Source organism: Brassica oleracea, chromosome C5 (genome assembly GCF_000695525.1).
Source record: "Brassica oleracea var. oleracea cultivar TO1000 chromosome C5, BOL, whole genome shotgun sequence".
NCBI lineage: Eukaryota > Viridiplantae > Streptophyta > Magnoliopsida > Brassicales > Brassicaceae > Brassica > Brassica oleracea.
The window spans coordinates 12,168,960-12,182,784 of record NC_027752.1 but is presented as its reverse complement, the minus strand read 5'-3'; the positions used below and the strand labels follow the sequence as shown (position 1 = coordinate 12,182,784).

Genomic DNA, 13,825 nt, shown 5'->3' with positions numbered 1-13,825 from the left:
AATAAAATCTTAATATGCATGTTAGAAACGGTTAGTTTTCACATGAAACACTTACAATTATGCAAATACAATGTTTAAATTGACGACTTCTTTATTTAATCTCCAGATCTGTCTAGCGATGCAGGAAACCCTAGGTTAACTTCTACGATGTACAAAACCCACGGGAAAAAAATTGAGGACTTCTTCATTTAGTTTCACAAAGCCCATTTGTTTTACTCATTACGTGACGCAGCCCATGATATATAAATTACACAGATCAATTGGGTCTTCTCAGTATGTGACACAACCAATGATAAAAAGAAAATTCTCAAGTGGGACCTACTAAATGCTTATGACACATTCTAGTTGTTGACAATTAGATGTATTGTAATATTTTAAAATAAGATGAGTTTTTTTCACCATTTTTGTCCTCCATGTACTAAAATAGTTCAACAAAATAGTGAACTGGTAAACCGGAAAAATATCTAAAATATTTAAAAAAAAATTAAGATAGGTTATGATTTTATTTTGTCACTATTGACTTCTTAAACTTGACTTAGCTATGCTTCCATACTGCTTCGTAGTTCTATTTTGCTAATCTTATCCCTCTGAAGCAAGCATGACAAAGTCTAAAGAATAAGAAAACTTCATATCATCATATTAATCAGAGATTACCTTTAGGATAGTTGGTCTCCGCTTGTGTTGATCGAGCTCTATGACAATTGCATGTTGAATGAATGTTTTACATGCACTATATATTTATATTACGCGCGGGATTTGATGGATCGGTTTTTATAAAATATATAATTTTTTGTAAATTTTTTTTATGTTAAATTGGGTGTAATTATGATTATGTTGTCTACACCACATTTCAATTATATAAATAAAAATGATCAAATTTTTTGGTATTGTTGTAGTTTTAATAATAACTTATGAGAAATGTATGAATTGTGTTCTTGATATAAAGAGAGTTACATAGCTTTATATAGTAGAGTTATATGAATCAAACAATAAATGTGAAGATCATTTTTATACCGAATTAGAGAGTAAATTTAGTCAAATTGACCAAAGGAAGAAAAAGTGATATTGTCCACCAAACAAATTTATAGGAAAACATTTACAAATGAAAAATAAGATAAGAGCAAAACTAAATGACAAACTTTTTAAACAAACGACCACATAAAACCTTATATCTAAAACATATAAATCAAGCCATGACTGCAAATTTAAAACACGACCTCGTGTTGGAGACTGGACTCTCTTTTTTTAAGCTTCTTTGCAGGAAAAGAAGATTTTTCATCTTACATTATCCTTTTGGTGAGAACTGAAAACACATTCGTCAATCTCTTGGTCTCCCTTCCTCTGCCATATCCATCTTTTTTTCTCACATCGAATCTGTTTTATTAGTATTCAATAAACTTTTTTGCATTTTAAATATAAATATGCACGCATATATATGGTATGACCGCATTGCGTGTGTAGATATCATAATAGATAACAATAGTTGAAGGTCAATAAGACTGTCTTAAGAAACAAAAACAGCCAAGTTTAGGCTTCAATTTATGATTTTGGATTGTTCCATTTATTGTAGTATCCTTACTGTGTGGTAAACTGTGTTGTTGCTTAGTGTTAGACGTTTAGCGATCAGTCGTTTGAATGGTAATGATCCTAATTAACTCTAGTAGAGAAAATAAGTGAAGAAGCCTACCGAGACAAAGAAATAAACCATCAAAGAAGCATTACTGTTATAGTTTTTGAAGCAACCAGATTTTTTCATTAGAGAGAAGCATCGTCTATGAAGGAAGACTATGACCTTAATAAGAGTTTTCTTGTGAACTTCAGAATAGCAAGCAAAATCCTATATCTGCAATAAATCATAAATGGAACACAAACATAACAATATACAAATAGAAAGAAGCAAAAAGTGACTGCTAACTTTCCCGCAAAAGCATTTGTTTCCTAGCTGGTTTATTTAGAGATGTCAAGTAGTGAACTTTTCCCGGAAAAATAAAACAGAACAAAAGACATACCACAATAAGCAAATCAAACTGGAAACCTATAACTTAGTAGCTTTGACAGACTTCAGCCACAAAACAGCTCCTTTTCTTGAAAAGGAAAACTTCAAAACCAAAACTATACGTTCAACATCTAAGCTCATTCCTACTGAGAAAGAGTAATGTTTTTTTGTCAAGTGTTTATTTATAAAGGCTTTCTTACCAAGATACAAATTGTAGAGTGTTTGCCATTGATCTCCAACAGCTTTCCCATAGTTTTATTTCTCATTAAGTTGATCTATTACCAAATCTACTTGCTTTCTTTGCAAATTCTTTCATTTCAACATCTATAGACTATGTATTTGCTGAGTAAGAAGAGGGTTATGGTCCAAAATATCAAAGAAAACTATTTATAAATACAATAAATAATTTATCTATATAATTAAACCAATTAACCAGGTCTTAAAAGATCTCAATCGTATAAAACTTGTAAGCATTATGTCTTTTATGTAGTGCGTATTGTGATTGATCTAATTTTCTTTTTGAATTTTTTTTATATGAGCTTTACTGATAATAAGTGTGAATAAATACAATCAATTTAGCAATTCATGATTACCTAGTTGCGCAGAAAGGAAAGATAGAAACAGCTTTGGGTAATATTTGAGAAAGAAGTGATCGTTTTTCAAAAGAATCATGTACTGGCTCTCGCTACCAAATTAAATGACGTACTCATTTAAGAAAACCCCATGCAAGGATTTACATTAAGAACACCAACTTGATAGAGATACCTCAAGTGGCCTAGCGGCAGTACTGAAGGGATTCTCACACACGACTGCCAGAGGTCGCGGGTTCGACACTCTGTCGGCGGGGTTGTACTGAAACCTCTCCAAAAAAATCCTAAAGGGTTTTCCTGGATGCGGGGCCTTTCCGGGTGAGGTCTGTCACTATAAAAAGTTTACCCACAACAGTTTTGAGAACGTCAGGTGGCCTAGCGGCAGTACTGAACGTTTCTCACACACGACTACCCGAGGTCGCCAGTTCGATACTCGGGGAAAGCGGGGTGGTACTGGGTTAGCTAAAAAATCCCTACGGGGATTTCTGGCGAGGTGGCCCTTCGGGGTGAGCCCAGTCACTATAAAAAGTTCAACCTATACAGTTTAACCGGGTCTCGTGGTCTGGTGGTAAAGGAACCTCGGCTGAGGTGCCCGCCATCACGACTTCGAGCCCCGGCCACAGCGGATTTAACATCCCTTCCGTTGGGGTGCTGGACCTCCTACGGGGGATAGTTGGGAAGGTGGCTGCCCAGATACCAGAGTTATCAGGAAAAAAAAAAAAAAAAACACCAACTTAATATTCGTTTTTGACAATTCAAATTTCAAAAGTTGATAGAAAGTGACAAAGTGAAAGTTACTTGCTGATATAGCGCAGCAAGATCTCTTCGGAATTCTTGGGTGCAAATCTTCCCTTAACAACCAACCATTGCTGCCCATCAAGCGACCCACTGGTACCCAACTCAGCAAGCAAGAAAAGAAATTCATTAAGTATGTGTGAGCTGGAAGTACAAAAATCAAGAAGACACGTACCATATAGAAACCAGCATATACTCAGAAGTTGCACCATTTGGAACTTGTGAATCATAAACGACAAGTCCAGCCTGCAATTTTTACTAACATGATTAGTTGCAGAATCCACAAAATAGTACTCCCTCTGTATCATTTTAGTTGGTGTTTAAAGTTTTTACACAAAGATTAAGAAAATACATAATTTTATGAAGTCTATCTTGGTTACATAAAAGTAACATTAAATAAAATTAGTTTAACTAATAAGAAAAAAATACAATATTTTATAACTGGTCACAACTTTTTAATAATATTAAATTTTATCTAGAATAACGAGAACATCACATAATATGAAATAAAATTAAAATCCCTAAACACCACTTAAAATAATACAGAGGAGTACTTTTCAATCGAAAGGAAGACAATCTTCAAACACAACTTACTTTTGACCACTTGCTTAATGGATCTAGATCAACTCCTCTGTTCAAAAGTACATCAGCCAAATCCCGTCACCGAGTCTATCCAAAACAAACATCGTCATATAATTATACGTCAACGATTGAGAAACACTTACTTCAAGACACTCCACAGTATAACTGTACAACCAAGTTCACCTTAAGAGTGTGGGCGTATAGACGTAGGCCTTTGCTTTCAAAAGCTTCGATTAGTTCCATGAGTCAACAGGAGGAAACATCTGCCACAATACACCAATTCAACATATGTGAGTAACAAAATTAGCTCACAAATAGCTTTACACCAAAAAGCACCAAAAAAAGTGTACATAAAAAGTGAAGTCAGCGATTAGCGAAAAACCTGAACCAGAATTCCATTAAGAAACTCATTATAGCCGTAATAAGAACCAATATCAGCCTTAATCTATTCAACAAATTTCTTCTTCTTCACTTCTTCTGGCCTCAAATCCTTAAAATTCGACAACATTTTAACAACTGAACACATAAAAGTAATATCAGGCTATAAAACAAAGGTTAGTTCCTTAGGAAGAATCTTTAAAAGAAATAAAACTTGAAAAAAATTTCTCACTCTCTTTTATCCTCGTTTGCAAGGTAGGAAGATCTGGTGGCCCATTTGACTCTTCTTCAAGTTCCTGGAAAAGTAGATCAATAATGGGGTATCCATGAGGGTTCTATCTCATGGTTCTAAGTAATTATATGTTCAAAATTAAATCCAAAAGAGGAAAAATAGATAGATATGGTTCTAAAAATAGAATTTTTGGAGCCAATTCTAAGTATAGGTGTCACTTTTTGATAGGGTAGTATTTTAAAGAAAAAAAAATTAAACCCAATTGTTCTCTCTTTCTTTCGTGGATTGACAGAAGATGAATATTATAGAAAGCAAGAATGAGGACGAGGAAGAAGTTAAGGACAAGAGGAGGAAGACGAAAACAGAGCATATATATAAAGTAAACAGAAAGCAACTCCTTGTAGACGAAACATAGATCGTCTTTCACAATTTGGCGACATGGCGAATCAGTCCTCTCCATCCTCTATCTACTCTGCTTCTTTCAATCAAAATAACAGGTGAGTTTCACAACAAAAATTTGAATCCTTTTCCTGGATTTTCCAGGAAATTTTACTGCCCTTTTGTTGTTCTTGTTGTTGACTGTTCGGTCTTTGTGTAGTGGGTTTGCGATAAGCTCGAAAGATTCCTTCAATATTCGATTCCACTACAGGAAGACTCTGTTACGAAAGAGGCAAGTTTTTATCATTTAAAAGACCAAACTTTTTGTTGGTTATGTTTATTGAATCTCTGATCGATTAGGATGATGGGGTTTGAAAAAAACTTGGTTTAGTTAATCAAAATTATGATTTCTCAATCTATATTATATATGTTTTGGTTTAGTTGAACGATTGAAAAATGATTTGGTTGAGCATATATGGCGTAAATTTGGTACAAGGCAAAATAACTATTAATTGTTTAGTTTTATTTATGATTTCTCAATCTATGTTATATGTTTCATGTCAAGTTAATTTAAATTTTATGTAATTCAATAATTATAAGTTTTTTTATTATAGAATGTGATTCAAATTTTTGAAACTTAGAACCTTTAATTAGTTCTACTATTAGATGAGTTAAAATTAAACAAGTATCTAAATTTATTATTTTCAATTAAAAAATTGATTTAGAACTCTAACACCATATCTATTGTTGGAGATGGTCTAGCAATGACAAGACACCTAAACTTATAATGCTCCATTGATCTTTTCAACATAAACCAACCAACAATTGCAAAATAAAATGTTAAAAAAGGAATGAATTTGATTTGTAAAATTCCAAAAGATTGAATCTTTTTGGTTGGTAGACGAAACTTGTCAGGTTGTTCCTTTATGTTCATATGTAGTTCATCTTTTGCATCTTGCTCCTGCCTTTTACGTTCTTCATCAATAGCTTTACTTTTACCAGATCCTGCCATTGCGAGATCAAATCCATCAGAGTCAGAATCAGAACCCAAAGGTTCCTCTTCATCATCGCTACCATCGAGAAAGTGGTCGGCCAATGGCTCTGTGTCCTCCTCCTCGTCACCATCACCATCTTCTTCTTCTTCTTCTTCTTCATCATCATCGTTAGAAGCTTCAGGCTTCTCATCCGAAACACCTTTCCTCTGTTTCTTCGACGGAGGCTTATGGGATTTCGCCACCTTCTTAAGTTCACGTGTAGTATTCGACTTCGACCGATCATAGAGTGGATGAGTCTGTGACTTAGCTTCTTCTTCATTTGCATGCGATCAAAATCCGCAGGAGATCAACTCACAGCTGTTTAGGCACATATACGAACCAAACTCGTGCAGCTCAAACCGTTAAGAAGGAAACAAAAAGATTTGATCAAAAGAAAAGAAAAGAAAAGAAGAAGTAGAAAAGGAAACCAAAAGAAAGCATTTTCATTCGTGTGTTGATTGAATGGATACAAAGCGTTACGGTGTTATAAAAGATTACGCAGAGGTTTTCCTGTTCCTATGTTTTCTACACGCGCATCTTTGATGGTTTTGTGCCCATCTTTGTTGTCTAGGTTGAAATTCTTCACTCGACATCAAATCCTCCTTTCATTATTTTCGAATCATGGCGAGGCTGATCGGTTCGTATATCCGGTAGCGACATATACACTGGTTTTTCTCCTATTGTTATCGACTATGATCCACGTCAAGGTTGGCGTTGTTGTTTTCTTCCCTTGGGAATGTTCTTGTCCGACCTTTGGGTGCGGTTTTCTTATTACTCTCGAGTTATCGATTGAGAATCATTGGATTAAATTTGTAATATGGTATTGGAAACCGCCATGGTCAAATAAGAGAAAGTGTATGTCGTGCATCATATGGATATTGAAGAGACGATTGGGACAATCATCTCCTGAACGTCTTGTCTATTCATGTGATAGGGTGATTGTCATGTTAATGATTCTGGAGAATCACCGAGTGGGAATTCTTCGGTGTTCTATAATGGTGGTGATCGACGAGTCATTGTCCACAAAAGTAAGGAGTCCAAAGATGTTTTTACAACAAAACAAATTGAAGATATGGATTTATTGGTTTTAAAGCAAAAGAATTTCAATGACATGGATAGTTATAACAAAGCATGTTATCTCCTTCAGCGGGAGTGTTTGGAACGGATTGCGATGTAACAGATGGATCGTATCCAATGATCTTTTTTGAAAAAAAAACATTTACTCACAAAAATTGAGAGCCACAAGAAAGATTTTATAAGACCAAGAACGAAGCGGAAGAAAGCTAGCAAGTCAGCCTGTCCTACGAATGCGCTAAGAAGCATCGTGTTACTGCTGTCTCTGTTAAAAGTTTGTATTAACAACATGTTTTATGTAATTTATGATTCATGTAATATGTTACATTGATTTGATATCAATAAAGTTAAGACGTTAAAAAAAAAATCTCTAATAAAACACAAAACGCAAAGTTTAGTTTCATCACGAAAACGCAAAGTTTAGTTTCCTGGGCCATTGACATCAACATTTGGCCTAAAAAAAAACGAAGCCCAACATTACCAAAGCCGTGCTGACGTGTCAAAAAAGACTCTTCTAATGGGACGATTTTCCTATCCTACGTGGACAACCTAACTGAGGCTTATATCCCCTTTTATTACTTGTTTGATTTCTTATTTCTACTTCTGTTTTAATAGGTTAGATTTACTAATGTTTTTTTAATAATTTTAGAACATTTATAGAGAAGTTTTATGAAGACTGTGAGGATAAATTTTCTATTTTTGATATTCCTTTAAATATTCTGTTTCCTTATCTTTCTTTATAAGTTTTTGGAAAAGAAGTGAGCTGTAACAGCTCATTGTATATAGATTTGGAAATATTATCTTCCAAAATTACCATTATTTTCTAAAAGTTCTTAATTTAATAATAATCTCACCAAAAAGTTTTGTTCAGGAAAAAACTTATTCATAACACCGATTTCACTAGAGAAAAAAAATACTGAAGATTATATGTAATCGAGAAACTGATGATCATTGATTAACTTTAGATTCTTAGATGAAGTGGCACAAACAGAAATGGGGTAACTTTGATATATGTAGATTTCACCTAATTGTGTTAGATTAGTAAAATAAAAATTAAACTTTTCCAAAGCTCGTAAATCGGGTAATGTGAAATAATTTCTTGAACAGTAATTACTCTACATCTTCTTTATCATTTATCTAACTCTTCCTAATATGTAATTATTACAACTCTTGTGTCTATCCCTTTAATATATTGTAATGCTTTCACTTTCAGATATCCATATCTCTACCTCTTTACCCTTCAATATCTCGCAGTTACATTCCAGTAAGTGTCTCTCTCATTGTTATTCCTTTGATTCCAGTAAGTGTTTCTCTATTGTTATTCGTTTACATCTTTCTATCTGACGTTTTTTGTAAAATCATAATATATGTTGTCAGAGACAATTTGAGATAAAACCATAATATATGTTGTCGGAGACAAAACCCTCTGTTATATTTCATCAGTATTAACTTTATCTTTGCATATGATCTATATGCTTTTGTTGTAACTTGTAAGTAAGACATGTTTTCATCTATGCCATCGACTTTCATATCTGTTTCACCACTTCCATAGATTTGCTCACACAAAGTTCGTCAAACAAATTAAACCCAGAAAGCTTCTTCTAAATTAAATTTAGATGATTTTCCTGTAAAATTTTGTGCTCCATATATTTTATTTATGCTCTATTTTTATTTGTATTTTTTCTTTAGCTTTCCTTTTACTTTTATTAAATTTTATTTTATTTTATGTCACCGTTATTTATGTAAATGCATCACATACACGAATATGTATATATAATCTGTCATGTATATACCGTATATATATACATAACTATCATATAAAAACATATCATTACATTTCTCGTTTATCAATTTTAGCCAAAACTAGCAAATACGAGTTCTCAAGGCAATTTGTCTGAAGATGTACATCCTTCAGGTTCTCCTGAACCTTTGATGGTAATTTTTGTTTTATTCACTTTAATTTTTATATATCTACTTTATAGACTACTAGTTTTGATGATAAACCTTTTGGTTTTATATTTATGTGTATTGTTTTTTGATAACTGGCCTATTATATTTATGTGTAATTTCAAATAAAAATCTTGCAGCGTTTAATGGCAGAGAATGATGGTAATCACAACGTGCTTGATGAGTTAAGCTATAATCCTGATATACCAACTCCAAACTGGTATTGATACTAAAGGCAACATTCTAGATTAAATTGGTTTATTAACTTCTCAGCAATGAAATGATAATTTCATAAAATACAGGACACATAATAGCTTATCAAGTATGCCAAACAAAAATGTCACAGTTCCTTTATCCTCTGGCATATATGGTCAGCAACTGCAGCCATCATCTTTAGGAATTGAGCAAAACCTTAACAACGACAATATCCCTACACAAAGTTGTCGTGCAATAGTAAGTTACTTACATCCTATTTTCAAAAAAGAAAATCTTTATCATAAGGTACAAAATTTAAACAAATTGTAGTGCATATATATATATATATATATAACTTTTAATTAATCTTAACAACATCAGCAACAACAAGAGGGCAATTTCGATGTACCACCAAATAGTCAAGGTTCAGACAATCAAGTAATGATGGATCCATTTCAAGAGGCAAATACTCCTACAATGGACAATGACCTATTTTATTTTTTCACTTCTTTTATTAACTCATTTTTACTTATACTATCTCAAAACCAAAAATCAAATATCTATATTCAAATGCAGCAGCAACGTCAACAACAATATCATGGTCTTTACAATATCAATTCTACATCTGGGTATGTTATTCTTTTTTTTAAACAGATCTAGTGAAATAATATTTTTATTTACGTAGTTTTATGAAATCTTTGTTGCACAATCACTATGAAAGTTATAATACTTGGAAATGCAACATATGGTTGGCAATTCAAATAATTCAACTCACGTAGTATTAAAAATTCCATCCCAAATTGGTATTTTAACCAAAATGCAAACATTTTATATACTTATAAGTTATAACATATATAGAAGAAATTTTGATCCAATATTCTGTCTTTTTTTTTTGAAAAAAGCAGGACACCGAACTGTTTATCAACTACGTCATATCAACATGTCCTATTTTCTTCATCTTCTGGTATGTATGGACAGCAACCATTGGTGCCATCCTCTTTAGTTGGCCAGCAAGAACAACCTTCAGCCTCAAGGCTGGTTAATACTTTAACTAGGTACATAAGACCACCTTTTCTTCAATATACTAGAAGAAAACCGAGAAATTACTCAGTTTACAGAAAAGAACCCGATAAATTTCAAGTAAAACAATCCATTGATTTTGCTCAAAAAAAAATTCCCTTGATTTGTGATTAGGTTTTTCACTTACATGCCTTGAGTGCTACCATTGATACAAAACACAAATTATTTTCCTACCATTTGTTTCGCATACAAAATAAACAATAAAATCAAGTTATATAATTAACTATATATTCTTTTGCTGAATATTTTGGATTCCTACAGGACTTGTCCTCAACAATGTCTACCTTACATGTACCCTAGCTCGAGCACTAGTCCACAATGTAATATCTCTCCCAGACCCAGGCTTCAGTTTCCCTCAAGCTCTTCAAGGTATGGAGTCTTATTCAATTTCGCACAATAGATAAAATAAGCTTTTGTACTCCAAATGACAATATCTGATTTTTAAAACCAAACATATTATTTTGGATCCAATTTTATAACAGTGGCATGGGAGGGTTGATTGATCAGCCTTCATCGAGTTTTAATTCTCTTTTCCTTAACAATCTGACGCCTAGACGTCCATTCTTCAACTCATCTATACATCAGCGGGTACAAACATTTTCTAACGAAGGATGAAGCCATTTTAGTTCTTTTTTGTCTGAAATCATTTTATTGTTAATTAACTACATATTTATGACTACTGGTCTCCAAATAGGAAACAGGAGGCCAGATCAATGGGAAATTAACTGTATATAGTTTATTATTTGCATAAGTATAATTTGCATGACTGTACTTGCACTAAGAAATATTTGTAAATGTAAGTTACAGAGAAGACCTCAACGCCAAAGTAACCAATGTCTTGAACGTGGAGAATCATCTTCTGTTAACCGAAGGGTACGTTTTTTCTAAATCCTCATTTTAGAAAACTTTAAAATAATTTTATAAACTACATGACACAATTGCTTATCAAGTATGTCAAACTAAAGTTTTACAATTCCTTCATTTTCTTTGGTATGTATGGTCAGCAACTGCAGCCATCGTTTTTAGGAACTGAAGAAAACCTTAACAACTACCATCTCCCTACTCAAAATTTTCATGCAGTAGTAAGTTAATTACTTGCATCTTCTTTTCAAAACGTTCTTCATCATAAGCTACGGATTTAGACAAATTTATTATAATAAATGTATTAATATTTACTTTACAATGAATCTTAGCAACAGCAGCACCAACAAGGAAGAAATTTCCATGTTCAACCAAATAATCAAGGTTTATACAATCAGATGATGATGGACAGTGGCCCAAGACGATCTGAAGCATTGACTGGTGTCAATCAGCAGCTGAATGCAAGGACTACTTCACTTGAAGAGCCAAATATTCCTACAATGGTACAGTACATTTTATGTTTTACTTCTTTTGTTAACTCGAAATTTTGGTTAATCTCTAAACCAAACACTAAATATCTATAATCGATTGTAGCAGCAGTATCAACAACAATTTTCTCGTCGTTATGATCCTAATTCTACATTTGGGTATGTTCAAATCATTTTAACCCAAAAGCAAACCCTTTTTTTTAAGTAATTCAGAATATCTGCTAAACAATCAATAAGAAACCTATAAATGTAACTGGAACTGCCACATAGGGGCAATTCAAATAACTCAACTCACGTAGAATCCAACAATTCCATCCCGAATTGATATTGTAACCAAAATGCAAAAATTACTTATAAATTATAAGAAACTGATAAAAAACATTTTTTTTTTGGAAAAAGGAGGGCACCAAACTGTTTTCAAATGCGTCATATCAGCATGTCCCATTTGCTTCTTCTTCTGGCATGCATAGCCAGCAACCATTGGCCCCATCTTCTTTAGTTGGCGGGCAAGATCACCTTTTCTTAAACAACTAACTGATTTGTGATTAAGTTTCACTTACATTTTTGTTCTCCAATATAATAGTTATATGTTCTTCTCTCAATATATATATATACATATGTATTTATATCTGCATTTTTATCAAACAGTTATAGCTATGTTTGTTTTGCTAAACTAATTGGGCTCCTACATGACATATCCTCTACAGTCTACCATACATGAACCCCAACTCGGGCACTAATCGACAATGTAATTTCTCGCTCCTACCCAGATCACAAGTGCCCTCAAACTCTTCAAGGTACCCAGTCTTTTCCGATTTTGCACAATATAATAAGATGTTCTCCAAAATTATTATCGCTGAATCTAAAACTGAACACATTATTTTGGTTCCTCTTTTAAAGGGAATATAGTGACACGCAAGGGTTGATTGATCAACGTTCATCAAGTTTTAAATCCCCTTGCCTTAAAAAACAGACACATATACGACCATTCACAAACCCATCCATACTTCTGCAGGTACAAACACTTTTTATGCAATGAATCAAACAATATAATAATAAAAAAATCAAACCATATAATTGTAGGAAAAAAATATTAAAGAAAATGAAACCATATAATTTTTTTGTAGAAAAACTTTCTACATAAATATGACATGATAGTTAACTAAATATTTACTATTGTACTGTGCTCCAAAAAGGAATCTGGAGGTCATATCAATGGACAATCGTCAACTCACCATCTCGCAACTGACACATTAGTAAGCAGCAACCACATAAACGTGTATCAATATCTTATGTATGACTACATATACACTAAAAATTATTTATAAATGAATGTCACAGAGAAGACGTCGACCACAAAGTAACGAATGTGCGTTTGGAGAATCATCATCTTCTGCTAAACGAATGGTACGTTTTGTCTAAATTTTTATTTTATAGAAGTAAGCTAAATTTACGAAATCGGAGAATATAATGTGGTTACTTATAAAATGCAGAGGATCATCTCGCCAGGAGAAAATAACGAATCATTTGCAGATAGTCTTCTTAATCTTCGTGAAGAAAGGTTTTTCAATCTAACTTTTTATATGTTATAGTATATTTACCCTATTTTCTATATGCGTGATACTCTCAATATATAGAAAGTATCGGTTTTGGAGATTTATATTACTCGTCAGGACGATTACTCTTATTAGAAATTATTTCTTCAACCCTTTTAATAAGTTATATAGTATCTCTTGCGGTGCTGTATATATCCATCGTTGGATTCTTTTTATTTTGTTTTTGTTGAAACCAATTAATGATTAACAATAGGAAATTTACTAATGAAAGCAAATTTTTATGAATCTATGATCATAACTAATACATTCTTGTTTATATCCCAGGCCAACAAATAGTGTACTGAGTCCCACCTACAGAACTTCTGGTTTAACTGTTAATCCTCATTTGAGAAGATCTGATGATATACGGTAATTCATTCTTAGATATAGATGACGTAAGTAAGGAGAGAAATTGTTGATTTAACATATAGTAAGGGAATCATCATGTTTCATGCTCTTTTAGTACGCCCTAATCATGTTTCATGCTATTTGTGTTCAATCAGCAATTTAATTCATGATTATATTAAGAATATTTTTTACTAATAAGTCTATCCTTATTGTTTTCAATGATGAATTAATCCTTCGTTATAAAGGAAAATC

At 32.8% G+C, this 13,825-nt stretch overlaps 2 long non-coding RNA genes across 2 annotated transcripts; one reads left to right on the top strand and one right to left on the bottom strand.

Annotated features, from left to right (window-relative positions):
- Window positions 1-3,404: 3,404 nt before the first annotated feature.
- LOC106294095 lies at window positions 3,405-5,222 on the bottom strand. The gene is made up of 6 exons (XR_001260732.1): window positions 4,574-5,222; window positions 4,346-4,479; window positions 4,147-4,226; window positions 3,976-4,050; window positions 3,557-3,627; window positions 3,405-3,474 (listed from the first exon to the last, which is right to left on the bottom strand). It is a non-coding gene; the product is annotated as an uncharacterized LOC106294095 (long non-coding RNA).
- A 7,749-nt stretch (window positions 5,223-12,971) lies between these two features.
- Window positions 12,972-13,540, top strand: LOC106294427. Its single transcript, XR_001260835.1, has 3 exons — window positions 12,972-13,037; window positions 13,124-13,191; window positions 13,511-13,540. It is a non-coding gene; the product is annotated as an uncharacterized LOC106294427 (long non-coding RNA).
- Window positions 13,541-13,825: the final 285 nt, after the last annotated feature.